Below are 17,147 nucleotides of genomic sequence, written 5' to 3' on the forward strand. Positions count from 1 at the left end.
CTTGTTTTTCATGATTTTCGCCTGGGATTTTCACAAAAACTTATATTTTGACATATAAGACCCTGTATCTTCATATTTTAATCACATTTTTAGGGAAACCTTTATCTAAGAATAATATCTTTTGTGCAAGATATTGGCTTTGAGTGTTGACTTCCCCATAAAGTAACGACACAAGCTATCTCCCATACCCACTCCATGACATCTTCTTGTCACTATTCACCTATAGCTAGTCAAATATTTGTAATTTCACCACCCTTCTCCAGCAAGATACATTAATCAAGGGCTAGGAAAAAGCCTTATCTCTCCTCCAGTCTTGGTAAGTATCTTCATCCTACACTTGAATACTCTACACTCCTTCACTCAAATCATGAATCTCTTACACAAATATCGTCATATTTGTGCCTAGGATCTTCAAATATTCAAGCACCTCCCATGTGTTCTTGACTTGGAAACCTCTCTTCTTCCACATTCATCTCAGGAAATCACTCAAGGTGAATTCATACCCCTATATTTTCATGTTTTCTTCAAGTTTTAGGGGGGGGGGAATACAAGTTAACTCACCAAATACTTAATTAAACTCAAACATCAGCTTTCATCAGGAAAGTTTAGTTCCATTCACAGACTGTTTTTAATATCTTCAACTTTTTAGTTTTCAAAACTGTACAAGGTGCAAACAGTTCAGATTTATACCCTTCTACAATTTTTGGCGATTTTTACAAAACTGCCTATCATTTCAGAAACAACTTCGGACCAGTCTGTGAAGTTGAACATTTTCACACAAGTTAGAGACTTCTAAAAATCATAATAAAAATTATGAAAACTAGACACATTTTGTAAACTCTCAGAGTGTAGGGATTCAATTTTCGACTTCGTATGATTTTTCTATGATTTTTCTAAAACAGTGCAGAAAAGTTAAAAACTAGTTACATAGCTTACAATATTAACAACACTTTGTAGCATGTTGAGCAAAGTGTATAACAATAAGTTTCTAAATTTTGAATGTATTTCGTGTTTGTCTAACATCATAAACAAAAATTAGTCATTCATGATAAGGGTTTTCATACATTTCAAATAAGTACAATAAACTATAATAAGTATAGTTTATGGATTTTGACAATACAAACATACTACGTAGAAAGGGGATTCAATTCTACCACAGAAAAGGGTTTTACTCTCAATAAAAACGGGTTTTCATTTATCACATGATAGACAATAATAGGTATAGTTTATGGATTTCACATTACAAACATACTACACAAAAGGGGATTTCAATTCCACCACAGAAAAGGTTTTACATGCATACTACATGTAAACTCGTTATCGTAATTTGTGAGACTAGTCTTCATTGTACTCTTAGAGTACGGGTTAAAATCTCCTGAACAGTTATAGCCAAAGTCTCTTGTAGGGAGAGCGTGATAATTGTGTATAGATCTTTATTGGGATTGACAACCCACACCCACGCTGCATGCAAAAGCTTGATCGGCCGATCGGGGGTGACAAATGTCATTTCGATTCCGACGCCTGAAGAACGTCGCATCAGGCATCTCTGTTATAGTATGGTTATAGCGACTCACATAGGGAGATAACGACACGTATAGTTTATGGGAATTTCTACTTTAAAAAGGGTTTTTACCTATTTTCAAACTGCTTACAAACACATTACAAGTACAAAACACACATACATTCAGTCTTGGGATTTAAGACTACATAACTTTTTATAAGGAAAATATTGGATTTTTCTTGGGTATACATTACAATTACAAACATGTTACAAGTACAAAACACACACATACATTCGGTCTTGGGATTTAAGGCTACAAACATTTTATAAGGAAAATATTGGATTTTCTTGAAGTATACATTACATTTACAAGCAAAGGTTTTCAAACTCTACATCCAAAAGCTTATGAACTCACCAACTTAATTGTTGACACTTTTTTTCAAAACTACTTGTATTCTCAGGAAATCTGTGAACCAGGAAATCAACAGCTTTTGAAGATGGGGCGTTAAGTCGTCGAACATTACCTTTTACCATCATAGTGTAATCGATTTTTTAAACATGTAAACTCATACTATGGTGTAAAATTACTTTTTTATAATTATGTTGGTTGTATTTGCTTTAGTTTCTACTATACTCGTTGTTATGATATTATACATGAAGTCCGCCACCCCCGGACGTTTCCGCCATCCTTGGTTTTGGGGTGTGACAGAAGTCTAGTGCTAAAGGGCAATCTGATATTTGTGTAAAGTAATGAAACCGAATTGTCTAGACTCTGTATTCAATGTGTTGGTAGGCACGAAGGATTCAAAAGGACTAGACTTAGTTTGACAAATGAAAGGACTTGACAGTATGGACTTAGATAGTTCTGTTTGATCAGACAATACGATGCTTGGGTAGATGGAGCAGTGAGATATACATGGGAATCTGCGGGATACACTAAAGTAATCTGTATCTAGAACTGTGGTGTTACTTTTCCTCGATGTATGGACGCATGTCCTTAATTCTGATACTAACAGGGCGACTGGGGAATTCTGATAAAGTAGATCTGTAGAAGGTTATTTTCTTGTTTTCTTTCTGTCAGTCATATGTTGCCTCCTCTGCGTGATCGAAAGATCCGACCTGGACTGCAACATATGCAACTCTATTTCTCTGCATCTTCTTACCTATGCAATTCTTTATGTCTGTTAGTCATATGTTGTCTCTTTTGTGTGATAAGTTCTTATCCGACCTGGAACACAACATATGCACCATTCTATTTCTCAATCCCTCTATCCAGTTAGTCATATGTTTATCTCTCTGCGTGATTGGAAGAGATCTGACCTGGGTGTACAACATATGCATTCTAAATCTGACTTCTCCCATAATAATTGTCGTCTCATCTAAAATAAGGAGTATTTTGGAAGTCCTTGATTACCGGGGTATATCAGGAAACGGGAAACACGTTCTAGTACATCTAAAATTGAACATTCAATAGGTTATCTGTAGATCTCGCTGCTAAATTTAAGTGGACAACAATATCCTTGGTCGTCGTCTACTAAATGTCTATTTAAGTATATAGGTACAACTGTCTTGTCACTTATAACATGTCCAATTTGTCAACATCCTTTGTGTTTAAGTGGACCACAATACCAGTGATTGACAAGATCCAGACATGCAGGCGTGTGCTGATAATCGATATTGAATTGCTTGACAACTTTGATCCTAAATAATTTTGTTTTTATTAAATTTGTTCATAGTTTTCTTCTATGCACAAATTTAGGGGGAGAATTAAAAATTTTAAAAATCAAACAAAAATCAGAAAATTAAAAATCCAAAAATAGTGTTATTTTTGTTTTATTTCTTTTTCAAAAAAAAAAACAAAAAAAAACAAAAAATCAAAAAATCAAAAATCCAAAAATATTTTTGTTTATGTTTTATTTTTTCAGAAAATATGAAAAATCCAAAAATATTGTGTGCTAAGTTTGTTTCTTTTAGTTTTGTTTTTATCTCAAATTTTTCTTTGTCTAGAAAAATGAATTCAGATGTAGATAAGGCTTCATCCGTGATCATTGAAGAATTCTCATTCGAAGGAACAAGAAATGAAGATTATTCTTTCAACATTCAATCTTTCAACCCCAGAAGCAAGGTGAAGTTGTACATGAAGATTATGTGACAGATTGCATTAAAGCCTCCTCAATCAATTTTCTGCTATCTATGTACCTGCTGAAGTGATCCAGAAGATTCCTTCTCTCTGATATTCTCTCTGAAGATTCTCAAGCTGAAAGCACCATATTTCAAGAATCTCGACATGAAGCCTCCTCACCCAACATTCGTTCAAAGCCAAATTCTGAAGAAATGCCCATCCGTTCAAGATGAAGTCATTCAGCTAGAAGATTCAGTTGTTCATCTTGAAGCTGTGAAGAAATCGAAGATAGACGCTGAAGCCAAGCTCACAAAGTGAAGACTGACAAGAAAAGCCAGCTACATTTTTAGGGGGAGTTTGTTGGGTCAAAGAAAAGAAAGCTATAAACCAAGGGGGAGATTGTTGGGACAAAAATATGGTTTATACTTTTCTTTTTAAGCATTTATTGTTTTTATTCTTGGGGCGAAAATACTTTTGGGTTTAATTGTTCTTGGACCAAAAACCCATGTGTTTTCGATCTAGCATTGGGTTTGGGCCTTGGGTATGCGGTCCATATATATATATATATATATATATATATATATATATATATATATATATATATATATATATATATATATATATATATATATATATATATATATATATATATATATATATATATATATACATATATATATATATATATATATATATATATATATATATATATATAGAAGTAGGGGTGAGGAGTGGACTTAAGACCTTGAGAGGAGCATTCATTCATAATCATATTGTAGAGAGAGAAAGTTAGAGAGAAGAAGAGTGTGTGTGTGTGTGTGTGAATCTTGTGTTGGAGCATCAATTTTATCATCAATACATCATAGATTCATCTTGTTCTTCTTCTCCTTCTTCTCCATTTGATCTTGCATCATCCACTTGATTTGGATTACGCACCATCAAGCGGATCTGATTGATACATCAAGCAAAATTTAGGACTTACACACAGCCAAAACCTAAAAAGGTTAAATCCCTTGTTGTCTCAAGAAAAACTCCAATGAATGTTGTTAAGAAGGGAGTTCTTCCCTCAATGAAAAGAAAGGCTAAGACCGCATAGTCTAATCCTAAAGCGCAACCTTCCATGTCTAAGGCTCATGATTCCTCTGTTAATGTTGTCTACGACAACCAAGATGAGCCTTCAGAATCTGCAAACATCTTTATAATGAAGAAGTTGAAGCTCACCCCAAGTCATATCCATATGCAAACCAAGGCCAATGATGGAGTCTCTCAAAATACTCCTGCAGCCAATCAAGTCACCGCATACTCACCCGTAAGAACCCCAACTCACCACTCAGATACAAAAAGTGTATCTGTTTCATCTCATAATGGATACAAACCCCTACCTAGATCCCAAGTGGATTTAGATGTGAATAGTCGCCCTAAGGTCTCCAGGGCTTCACGATTGCATGTTTTTACTCCCGAGGAGTTGCACTCCATTCACTTTTGTGTCACACAAATAGAACAAACACATGTTGCACCGCATCGCACATCTTTCTCGACCCTTTCCGGAATAGAGCCGAGGCCAAACTCGATTTTCGATCAAGGAGACCAAGGAAGATCTGGAAATCTTGTAACGCCTTTATTACTTTCAAGCAGTTTAGGCAAGGTGAGCACAAATGTCTAGGTATCCATGAACCTGACGGACACCTCGGTGAATAAAGGATTTGACGGCTATTCATCCGAATACGCATGGTGTAACGTCCATGTTTCAGGGCAAAGCATTTTAGATGATGTAATAGTCTAGGTCAACCATTGTAACTCTTTTTGAATTAATAAAGATGAAATATTTGAATACTATGTGAATTATGTGTATTTGTGTGCTTATAATTTAATTATAAAGGTATAATTAATAAAGAATAAAAATAAGCGTCAAAATTAAAGTGCGAGATAAACCCGATATCTCTACATAAAGTTGTAGTAGTCGAAACAAGAATTCCGGGGATATATAAAGAACGCCGAAATTCGAGTTATAACGAAGAAGTTATGACCCTTTGAAGTTTCGTGACGGAACCGGCACGACACCGGGAAGCCTAAATAGTATATTTACGATAGAGCGACTTTTAGCCTTAGTGATCTAAGCGAAAGTCGTAGAAAACGTTAAACCGAGAGCGTCTATAAAGAGAACGCCCAAATCTGACTTCGTATGAAGAAGTTATGATTTTTCGAATTTTCGGCTTAGCAGTATACAACCCGAAGTTCGAATATTAGATCGAGCGATTTTTAGCCGACACAACCTAAACGAGAATCGAAGATCTCGTTAATAGTAGCATAACGATAAAAAGACAGACGAAAACGGATGTCGGATGAAGAAGTTATGAATTGTTAACGGACCAATCCTGTGCCGGCCTGTTAAAAATATAACTTTTAAAATAAAGTCAAAATTAGCCGACAGAGTCTAAACGAAAGTTGTAGAGTACATTCCCGCCTACGCGTGGATATAAAGAACGTCGAAAAACGAGCTCGTATGCAAAAGTTATGATTTTTAGAAATCGGAAAGGAAAATTGCGAGACTGATGCGAAATTGATGACGTGGCATGATCTAGGCCGTCGCTGGCTGATCACGCCTCACTTCGGATGGATGACACGTCGCCTCGCATTACGCCCCGCATCTGAAGCTGGGTACGCCCGGTGTACTTGGTCTTGTGCGGTCCGAGAGATGGCCACGTAGCCCCACCGAGACTTTGCCACCTGTGACCTTATCCGAACTACGCCCCACGTAGCCAAGGACTACGCCCAGCATACGTCCGAGGCTGGCGCCTATAAAAGGGTTGTGAGGCTACCATCTTTTTCACACCAAAATTCATTCTCTCTCTAGTTTCTTTCTCTCTCTAAAGCTCCCTAACCCCCCTAAAGTCTAGGTAAACCCCTAGCAACCGAAGGAAGCCCCGAGGCTCCCGGAGTCCCGAGAAAAATGGTCTTTCGATTCGGAAACACTGCTCCAAGCAAAGCCCGGTTTTCAATAGAACCCGCTGTAAGTGAGCTACGTCTACGCTATTTTTAATATAGCTTCTAATTAATTATAGTAACATTATTAGGACCTTCAAATAATTATTTGGGCTATTATTATGAGTTATATAGAGTGTTGTTTAACGCTTATATAATAATAATAATAGCTAGACTATTAATTAGTCGCGTTTAACGTTAGACTAAACCCTAGTGGTATTGATACTAGGTTTTGTCAAGGGAAAGTTGTTTTGAGATAACGAAGTGTTGTCCGAGTACCGAATCACCACCTTACCGAGTGAGTGCATAGTTACTTTCAGCTTACACATAGATATGAAGTATTTTATATAAATTACGTGGTTTGTGTGCATATTATCTGTATACTTGCTATCTATGTTGGATGAACGATTTTATATATGTTTTAAACTGTATATGTATTTTATATCTACAAACTGTGTTGGGTAAAACATGGGTAGATGTAATAGTTGGTGTGTGACTAAATAAAATAATGAGAGGCCTCGTTATAGATGCTATTGATGATCCAGTCATCTAGCGGAGAATAGATGACAACCACAGACTATTCTAGACAGTCCAGTGGAACGCTAGCAGGCTCACAACCTGTAGGTGTTTATTTGAACTGTGTGCTCACCAGCAGTACTCCATCGCCCACATGGTTGCCTTATTTGACATGAATTTCTGAGGAATCCCTGAAGCATGTGTTGTCACCCCGATGAAAGTCCATAAACTAGGTCCCTTGTGTTAGATGTTTTAGGGACGTAAAGTGAGGATAACGGGAACAGGTAATCGGGTTTGTTTGGTTTGATAAAGTTAATAAACTTATTTATTGTGGGTTGAAAACCCTATGTGCTCACCAGGCTCCCAAGCCTGACCCACTAAGTTTCTTGTATTACAGGTAGTGGCGCATGAGCATAGATGTTTGGATGAGAGATAAGGGATTATAGGCCTGTAAATACGAAATAATGTAGTTAGGCTTATGTTATACTGTTTATGCTTTTGATCTGTATCGAACATGACATCCCGAGTCTTTTAATGAAATATATTTCTTTGGAAATGGTTTTGATAAATCTTTATCATATTTTTCTTTTGGGACAAATTCCGCACGACTTTAATTTAAAATGTTACTCTGATTTTCAAACAAGCATAAACAAAATCGGTCTTTTATGGCCATGAAAATGGGGATGTCACAGTTGGTATCAGAGCATTAGTTTCAGCGAACTAGGAATTTGTACGATTTCTAGACTTAAACTTAGAATGCTAGCGATGATTGTGAGATGTGAGCACTAGATTATTTTAGGAATTATGCCTAAAATGCTTTTATGTGCTAAATGTTGTGTGCCTGATATGCTGTTATTTGTTCAGATCTATGGTCTGTTGCCGACCGGAATGTTATAACTTTAGTTAATAGTTGTCATATAACTCCTTTCTAGTTGAAGTTAATCATGTATATTCTGTCACTTTAGTTAATAATTGTCATATAACAAATATATGAATTTCCAGAGAATGAATTAAAAATGAATAACTGAGCAACCAATTGAGATGAATTAATTTGATAAAGCAAAACAGAAAAATAATACATATATATATATATATATATATATATATATATATATATATATATATATATATATATATATATATATATATATAAGAAAAGTATTTAGAAAGTACATTTCCATAACATATCAATTGACATAATCAAAATATTGTCATACGTAAATTCTAATAACAATAAACAAAAAAATGTTGCATAAACTACTCAAAAGACACATCGACACCAACTGGAAATGAATTGGTAACAGGTACACCAAAATCCACATCAATGCTGAAACAAAATAAACAAAACAATAATTAGTAAAATATAGATCACAATACCAATTTTAATTACCATTTATGGATGTCGTCATCAACATCCAATTCTAACCGGATACACTTAACTCTATTTCTGTTATAGATCACAATTCGAGGAACTTTTATAAATACAAATGATGCCAATCAAAAATCACTACCAGTCATCCACCAGCCCATTCAAGTCCCGAGTAACAAATCTCTTTAGAATATATCGGGTTTAAGGTCAAATAAAAATAATTCCAATTGTAGGTAGACATTCTATGTACAAACTGCTTGTTCATCCGAATGACCAATAAGTTTACCAATCAGTTCCCGACGCAACACATGAATCAATACAAAACACAACATATCTTTTTATAGAACAGTTAATAAAACTATAACTATTGTTTTTTCTCTACCCAAGAAGATTCAAAGTAAAAATAACATGTTTTATAAATATAAGCAGATTTATAAAATTAATGACAACAAACCTCACAATTTATTTCTCGGAGCAGAGGAGTTGCTTTTGGCTTAATTACAAAATCATTCTCAATTCCAAAATCCTCAGTCGATCTTTACACAAAATTACATTAATAAAACCACCCACTCAACATAGTGATTAGAATCAATATAAATTTTTTACTTATTATCCATTGTTGAATGAACCGATGATTTTGCTAAAAAGTAATTGTTCAGCAGTTCCACCTTAAACAGCATCAACATAACTTATATAATAAAAATATGATAGCAGTTGAACCGTCGGTCAAGCTGATCCGCCAGTGAATAGGAGGAAAAACCAAGACGACGGAGTCGAAAGGAACGTATGCAAGTAGAAGGATTTTCTGACTTGCAAGCCATCGACTTTCACTGGAAAGGAGGATCCGATTGGAGTTATGGACTGGATCTCGGAGATGGAACTAGCCTTCATGACGTGTGGTTGCAGAGGCAAGTTGCAAACCACGTTTGCAGTACGCCAGTTCAGGGAGTATGTGGTGGCGGTACGTCAGGCACATACTCTGGAGGCAGCTATCTGGGCTGCCAAGTCTGTGGAGGAGATGATCAAGGGAAGAGCTGCCAGCAAGGTTGAGGTTGGCGAGAAAAGGAAGTTTGAGGGGTCTGCTAAACCCAATAAGAAGAGCAAGTTCAGTTCAAAGAAGTTTGGAGGAGGAGGGAATGAAGAAAAATGGTGCAAGAAGTGTAAGAAGAAGCACTTAGGGAAGTGTAGCGAAGAGGTGACATGCTACAAGTGCGGGAAGATAGGGCATTATGCCAATGAGTACACCGCCAACAAAAGGGTGTGCTACGAGTGCCGTGAAGAAAGGCACATTGCTAAGGATTGCCCGAAGAAGAAAGATGCGGCAAGGCCCAACATTCCACCGAAGCCGAAGGCGAGAGCCTTCCAGATGACGTTCGAGGCTGCGAAGGAGGCAGCAGACGTCGCTTCACGTACCTTTCTTGTAATTGGTTTGCCTGCCAATATACTAATTGATTCCGGAGCCAACTACTCCTTTGTGTCGCATAAAATTTGGTGGGAAATTAGCATTGCCTGTAGAAAAACTTGATAATGCCCTGATTGTAGAAGTTGCCAGTGGCAAATTCGTACATGTTAGTAATCGTATTAAGAACGTAGTCATCGATCTAAATGGAAATGAATTCCACGAAGAGCTGTTGCCCATAGAGTTGAACGGTTTTGACATCGTTTTGGGAATGGATTGGCTTAGCGCCAACGATGCCGAGATATTATGTCGAAGGAAGATATTTAGGGTAAATCCCCTTGGAAAGGAGTCATTTATGGTGTATGGGGACAAATGCAGAGTGAATTCTGGAATCATCTCCCTGATGAAACCCAAAAAAATGTTTATCCAAAGGATGTGCATCATATTTGGCATTTGTGATCGATGCTAAGAAGGAAAAGAAGGAGGTGCAGAATATACCGGTCGTATGTGATTATCCGGAAGTCTTTCCCGAAGATCTTCCTGGATTACCACCTGATAGACAAGTGGAGTTTCGTATAAACTTGTTACCAAGAACGACACCGATAACAAAGGCACCATACCGATAAGCACCGACGGAGATGAAGGAGCTTATGACGCAACTTCAAGAGTTGTTGGACAACGGTTTCATTAGACCTAGTTCATCACCCTGGGGAGCTCCGATGCTATTCGTAAAGAAGAAAGACGGAAGCATGAGGATGTGCATAGACTACAAAGAGCTGAACAAGGCAAAGGTAAAGAACAAGTACCCATTGCCAAGGACTGATGACATATTCGATCAGCTTCAAGGTTCGAGCTATTTCTCAAAGAACGATCTTAGGTCAGGATATCATTAGCTGAAGGTCAGAGATAAGGATATTGAGAAGACTACATTTAGAATGAGATATGGACACTACGAGTTCTTGGTTATGTCATTTGGACTAACCATTCCTCGATAAATCCGTGATAGTGTTCATCGACGACATTCTGATCTACTCGAAAAGCCAAGAGGAGCATGGCAAGCATCTACGGGAAGTATTAGAAGTGCTGAAGAAGGAGAAGTTGTATGCAAAGTTCTCTAAGTGTGATTTTTGGATCCGAGAAGTCCAGTTCTTGGGTCATGTGGTTAACCAGGAGGGAATAATGGTTGACCCAACAAAAATCAAAGTTTTAATGAAGTGGGAACGTCCAAAGAGTCCCACGGAGATTCGAAGCTTTCTTGGATTAGCAGGATATTACTGTAACAACCTGATATTTCGAATCAATGTAACCATCCACAGTCAAGTTTGGTAACATATCTTAATATAATATGAATAACGTCAAAAATGAAATGTTCAAAAATCTCAATGTGAATGTAGTAAGTGGTAGATATCGTATCAAGGTTTTCAAAAATATAAAGGACACAAAAATCCGAGTTATAACAAAGAAGTTATGACCAATCGAAAATCTGCAACAAAACCGGCAAAACACTGTTAAACGTAAAACACGAAATTTCAATAAAATACTTTTTAGCATTAAGTATCTAAATGAAAGTCGTAGATATCATTAAACCGTAAACGTACATAAAAAGAACGTCCAAACCCGACTTCGTATGAGGAAGTTATGATTTTTCGAAGTTTCGAAATAGCGGTAGACAGCTAAAAACTCGAAATAGAGATCGAGCGATTTTTAGCAGACACAACCTAAACGAGAATCGAAGGTCTCATCAATAGTTGTATAACGGTAAAAAGACAGACAAAAACGGACGTCGGATGAAGAAGTTATGGATTTTTAACGGACTTTTCCAGTCCCGGCCTGTTAAAAATATAATATTAAAAATAAATTCAAAATTAGCCAACGGAAGCTAAACAAAAGTTGTAGAGTATTCTCCCACCTACGCGTGGATATAAAGAACGTCGAAAACGCAGGTCGTACGAGAAAGTTACGGATTTTACAAGTTTTGGACACAAAACTCGAGGCTGGTCCGAAGGAACGCCCTGCGTTCCGAGTGAACTCCCCGCGTTCGCAAGGCTAGGCCTCGGTTCATCCACGCCGCTCCGGGTCACATCAGGGTACTCCATCCGAGGCTGAGGTAAGTGATGATGTAAAAGCACTACTGAACGTGCTGCATTCGAGCTAGGAACGCCCTGCGTTCCGGAACGCCCTGCGTACGAGGAGTCAGCCAACCCTATAAAAAGGGTGCGAAGCCTTCCGGAATTATTTGCTTTTCTCTCAATTCTTTCACCTCGAAACACCTCGCAAGCCCCTCTAAACCACCCCGAAGCTCCGGTATTATCCCTAGCACGCAACGCGAGTCCCGACGCTCCCGAGATTCCCGAGAAATCAGCTTTTTTAGTCGAAATTCTGCTCGAGTTTTAGTCTCAACTTCTTCAAGCCACCACTTCAATCAAGTGAGTTCATACCCCCATTTCTATGCTTTTAAATGCTTTTTAAATGCTTTTGAACACATTAGGGGGGAGAATACAAGTAAACACCCGGTTATTCCCGAGTGAAAATATGGAATATTTTGCTCTACTTTGCATGCAGTTATTTTAACTATCAATTGGAAGTGTTTAACATACAAAACATCTTACTTTACTTTACCCTCACGGGATGAAAAATGAGTATAAATATCATAAGCTCCATTTGTACGTTTGCATCATATCAAGGGTAACCACTTTCGTTATGACATCTTTATGCATACAAGAACATACAAATCATTTTATGCCTTTATTATCATTGTGAAAAAGGATAATCGTTTTAGAAACAAACATATTCATTTTAATACGGGACTTAATTGAGAATTCGTGAGGCATTCATCTTCAATATACCTTTTAAGGTACCACTAGAAGTCCTGTTTATAACCAGAATCTCCCGTCCGGAGAACGTGACAAGTGTGTATAGATCTATACGGGACTAATGATCCCACGCCCTGACTGCTAGCTACAGTCCCTGGGGTGACACGTGTCATCTCATTTCGACACCTGAAGAACGTCGCTACAGGCAAAGTATGATTGTACCATTTTAAAAACTCACAGGATAGACAACTATTATGGTATTACGCTTTCATGGGAAAAGTAACAAATACAGTTCCTTTCACGTTCAAATACAAATCTTCTTATAGTTTTGTTTTATAATAAGACTATACACCATTCTTTTGATCATGTCATTGTTGCTTACAGGTTATGGTCTTGGACATTTGAGACTGCATTTCACTTTTAGGAAAATATAGGATTTTCCTGGTTCAAATACATACAATTTATACAACAATCATTCATACTCATTTTATACACTCATAAGAAAATATCGGATTTTCTGGAAAATGAACGTAAACTTTCGAATGTCGTACATTTTCTCAAAACACTACTTATGAACTCGCCAACTTTATTGTTGACACTTTTTCTTTGAAATAACTTGTATTCTCAGGAAAACGCTAAACCAGGTAGCAACTACTTTTGAAGACTAACGCGCTGGCGTTAGTAACATATTTTTGGATCACCATATTGTATTTGATATTCAAACATGTAACACTTACAATTATGTAAACTTTTCAAATATTTATATTATGGTGGGTGTACTTTCTTTACTATTCAATTGTTATGATACTGTACATGACGTCCTCCGCCCCCGAACGTTTCCGCCGTTCAGTTTTGGGGGTGTGACAGATTGGTATCAGAGCATTGTTTATAGTGAACTAAGTATATCAAAACCATTTATTTTTGATATACAACTATAAACACAACTGGGCAAAAACACTCTGACTGAGAGTTATACTTTTAAAATGAAATCTTTATAAAGTATACATGCATATATTACATAATAGGGCCAGTATCATATTGAAAACAATATAGAAGTATTACAGATGAGTTGCGCAGTACAGGTATGCCTTGGAACATGTAATCGGAACTGGGATGAATATAGCCTGATCAACTATATTTTTCCGAGAGCCGACTAACGTATGCCAAGGAGTAGCTGTTGGATTAATGTCTAAGTCCATAACTATATTTGGTATGTACTTGACCCGACCCGGCATGGTCCATTTGGGTTGCACTTCACCGGCACAATTTATATGGATAGTCTTTTGAGAATAGTATATTTATGATTTATATTAATATATTATAAGTTATAATATATTAATATGAAATCATATTATTTAATTAGTATTGATCAAGAATTAATTTAGAATTAATTAAGTGATCAAAAAAGAACTAATTAAATATGGACTCTTATATATATATGGAATGGGCCAAGTTCATTTAGGTTGGGCTAAGCTTTCATTGATGGTCCATGGAGCTTTTAACCCATGGATCCTATGTAAATGAAAGGTCATGGGTATTAGGGTTTACATGGATGTAACCCTAATCCTCTGTAATATATAAAGGGGTCCTTGGCTCACAAAATGGGAACAAGTGTGTGAAAATAAGAGTGGGCCGATTTTAGTGTGCATACATATTCTCTTAAGTTCTTCCAAGGTGTTTTGGTGATTTGTGATTCCATTTGAGGCTTCCACACTATTGGGGCTAAGCTCTTAAAGCTTGAAGACATCAAGCTACATCAAAAGGTATGTCATCTAACTAGAACTTTGTAGTATAGGTGCTTCATAATATGCTAGTTAGGATGAAACCTTGGAATAGTTAATATTTGCATGTGTAATAGAGAAAACATAGATCCAAGGTTTATAGGGTTCATGTACACCATAGGAGTGTTAGAATGCTCAAAACCCAACAGTGGTATCAGAGCCATGGGTTGTTTTCTGTTATATTGATGCAAATGTTTTATTTTCAAAGTTGGAAAAGAAAGAAAAAAATATCATGACGTTTGTCAAATTTTAAGATAATTACTTGTTTTTGTGAAAAACTAATTATTTATAAAATTTGAATCATTTGCTATGAGTTGAATTAGGTCAAATTTAATAAAAGATAAAATGATATGATTATTTTATTAATTTTAAAAGTTTGATCTAAAGAGTTTTTTGAAACCTCCATAAGTTATGGATATGAAAAGGTTTTTAAAAAAATTGATTCAAAGTTTTTTATGGAGTTACAAAACTTGGTCTTAATGTTTTAAAGAATTCCATAACTTGTTCTTATGTTATGGAACATGAAAAGTTTCATCATAAAACAAGTATTTAACTCCATAAGTTATGAAATCCAAAAGTTTTCAAGAGTTACAAAACTTGCCCTCAAGTTTTGGAATTTGGAAAAAGTTTTTTTATGATAAAAAAAAAGAATTGAATTCTAAAACTCTTGGGTTCATAACTTAAACAATTAATTAAATGGTTTTAATTTTGAATTTAATAACTGGAATTATGATGTTTTATTGAATAATTCAATTAACTCTTATGGACTTTATTAATAGATAATTAAAGTGTTTAATTAAAAGAGAATTAATAATTCCATAATGACATGGTTTAAATTTACTTAAATTAAGAGTATAGTTTAATTAATAGATTCAACCACCAAGTATTTTAAATGTCTAAAATACACCCTTATACTATTATAATATTAAAAGTTTAATATATTATATGTATAAGAGCAAGTCGTCTTACCATTAGTAGGCCTCATTCACGAAGCCGGTCTATAAGGGGTGGTGTAAGGTTACTGCCTATAAAATGGTAGTTTAATGGGTGTCCACTCTCACCCACCGCTTCCTTGACTGGTGGAGGGTCGTTAGCCGAACAGGTAGGACAAGGACTATAATTCTCCCATCATTAAAAGTATTAATGATAAATACTAAGTAACTAAACTTTTTATAAATTCCCAATCTTAGTTACTTAGGAAAATGTGAATAAGGTGCTAATCCATGAAATTACACTTTGCACTTTGTTTAAGCTGTTAGTGGAGTGTGTGTGGTTAACCGGCACACTAACCTGGACTTAACAAGGTAGGCAAAGGGTAACTTAATGTTTATCATAGTATCGTTGGAACGTGTGTGGTTAACCGACACATCGATTGAGGGGTAAATATTAAGGGTACCAAGTATATTTGCATGGTTACTTCACACCTTGTTTTGTAATCCTCGGCATCCCAGTCACAAAACCTGAAGGGCACACTCGAGATTAAAACATGCCATTGAAAAGTTCAATGAATCTCAAAAGAATCTAGGAGTTTCAAAACCAATTAAAACCTAATAATACATTTTGTTTATCTTGGTGGAAATTGGTGAATCGTCATTCACCTACCTTCAAATATTTTATAGCTTGGATTACGGCATCCCTCTTCCAAGTTATAAAATAGTTTGTTGGGTCCTAGCCTTAATATATCATATTGGGTGTTATATTAAGGACTTAAATCAACTTTACGTGAATTTCTCCCATTGTTGATGTCTGGTTTAGACAACAATGATCTTCCTAAACCAAGCTTTCCTAATGAATATGACTTCCCGAGTTTGGCTCATGGAAGTCATACTTCTCTTCCTCCACCTCCTCCAATTATTCTCCCTAACCCACAAGTTCAAGGTCACTCAAGCCCTAATGGCAAGCAAGGTCTATGCATGATCACATCTTAGAGATGAAGTCATATATTGATAAGCCGGGAGAGTTAGGTGTCAAAGTCTTGAAAAAGTTGGATGTTCAATCACTTTCTAAGTCACATAGTGAGTTCCTTTGGGACTACTATGAAACAGACTATGACATGAACCTTAATGATCATATCTATTTGCTTGGTGCTGCTGAATCAGCAATGATTTGGAACGATAGTAAAGGAAAATTTGATTAGAAGATCAACTTCCCAAAAACTTTATGGACAGTGACAATGGTGACACTGGAAATCCAGAAAAAGCATTCTCTTCCTAATGGAAAGGGATTGGCCATAATCAACCCGGTTGACCAAATGGTAAAGAGAAAAGGCTAAGTCTGAGATAATCCCATTACTAAAGGGTCCATATGTTTATTTTGCCAAAGGAAGGGGCGTTGATTGCAAAGCTGCCAAATTTACCTAAGGATGTTAAAGTCAATAAGTTTGACTCTACATCAGGTAGAGCCCATTATCTAACTCTGTTAAGTTCTATTCTCAGATCCTCATTACATGATGTGACTGGGTCACATGTTGATGTTTTAAGAATCAAAGAATAGAGAGAAATCTTAAAGGAAGTATATGTTGATTCTGATCGCGAAGGTGGATTTCGATCGCATCAGAATTTTGAGCAGTTGCTTAAGAAGTTATGATATATTGCTAAAGAATAGATAACAACAATTTTCCATGTGGATTGTAAGGATAAGTTTTTCCGCAAAGTTTTAAAATAA

This window comes from Lactuca virosa, chromosome 3, assembly GCF_052849685.1.
Source record: "Lactuca virosa cultivar CGN04683 chromosome 3, Lactuca_virosa_CGN04683_v6, whole genome shotgun sequence".
In the NCBI taxonomy this organism is placed as follows: domain Eukaryota; kingdom Viridiplantae; phylum Streptophyta; class Magnoliopsida; order Asterales; family Asteraceae; genus Lactuca; species Lactuca virosa.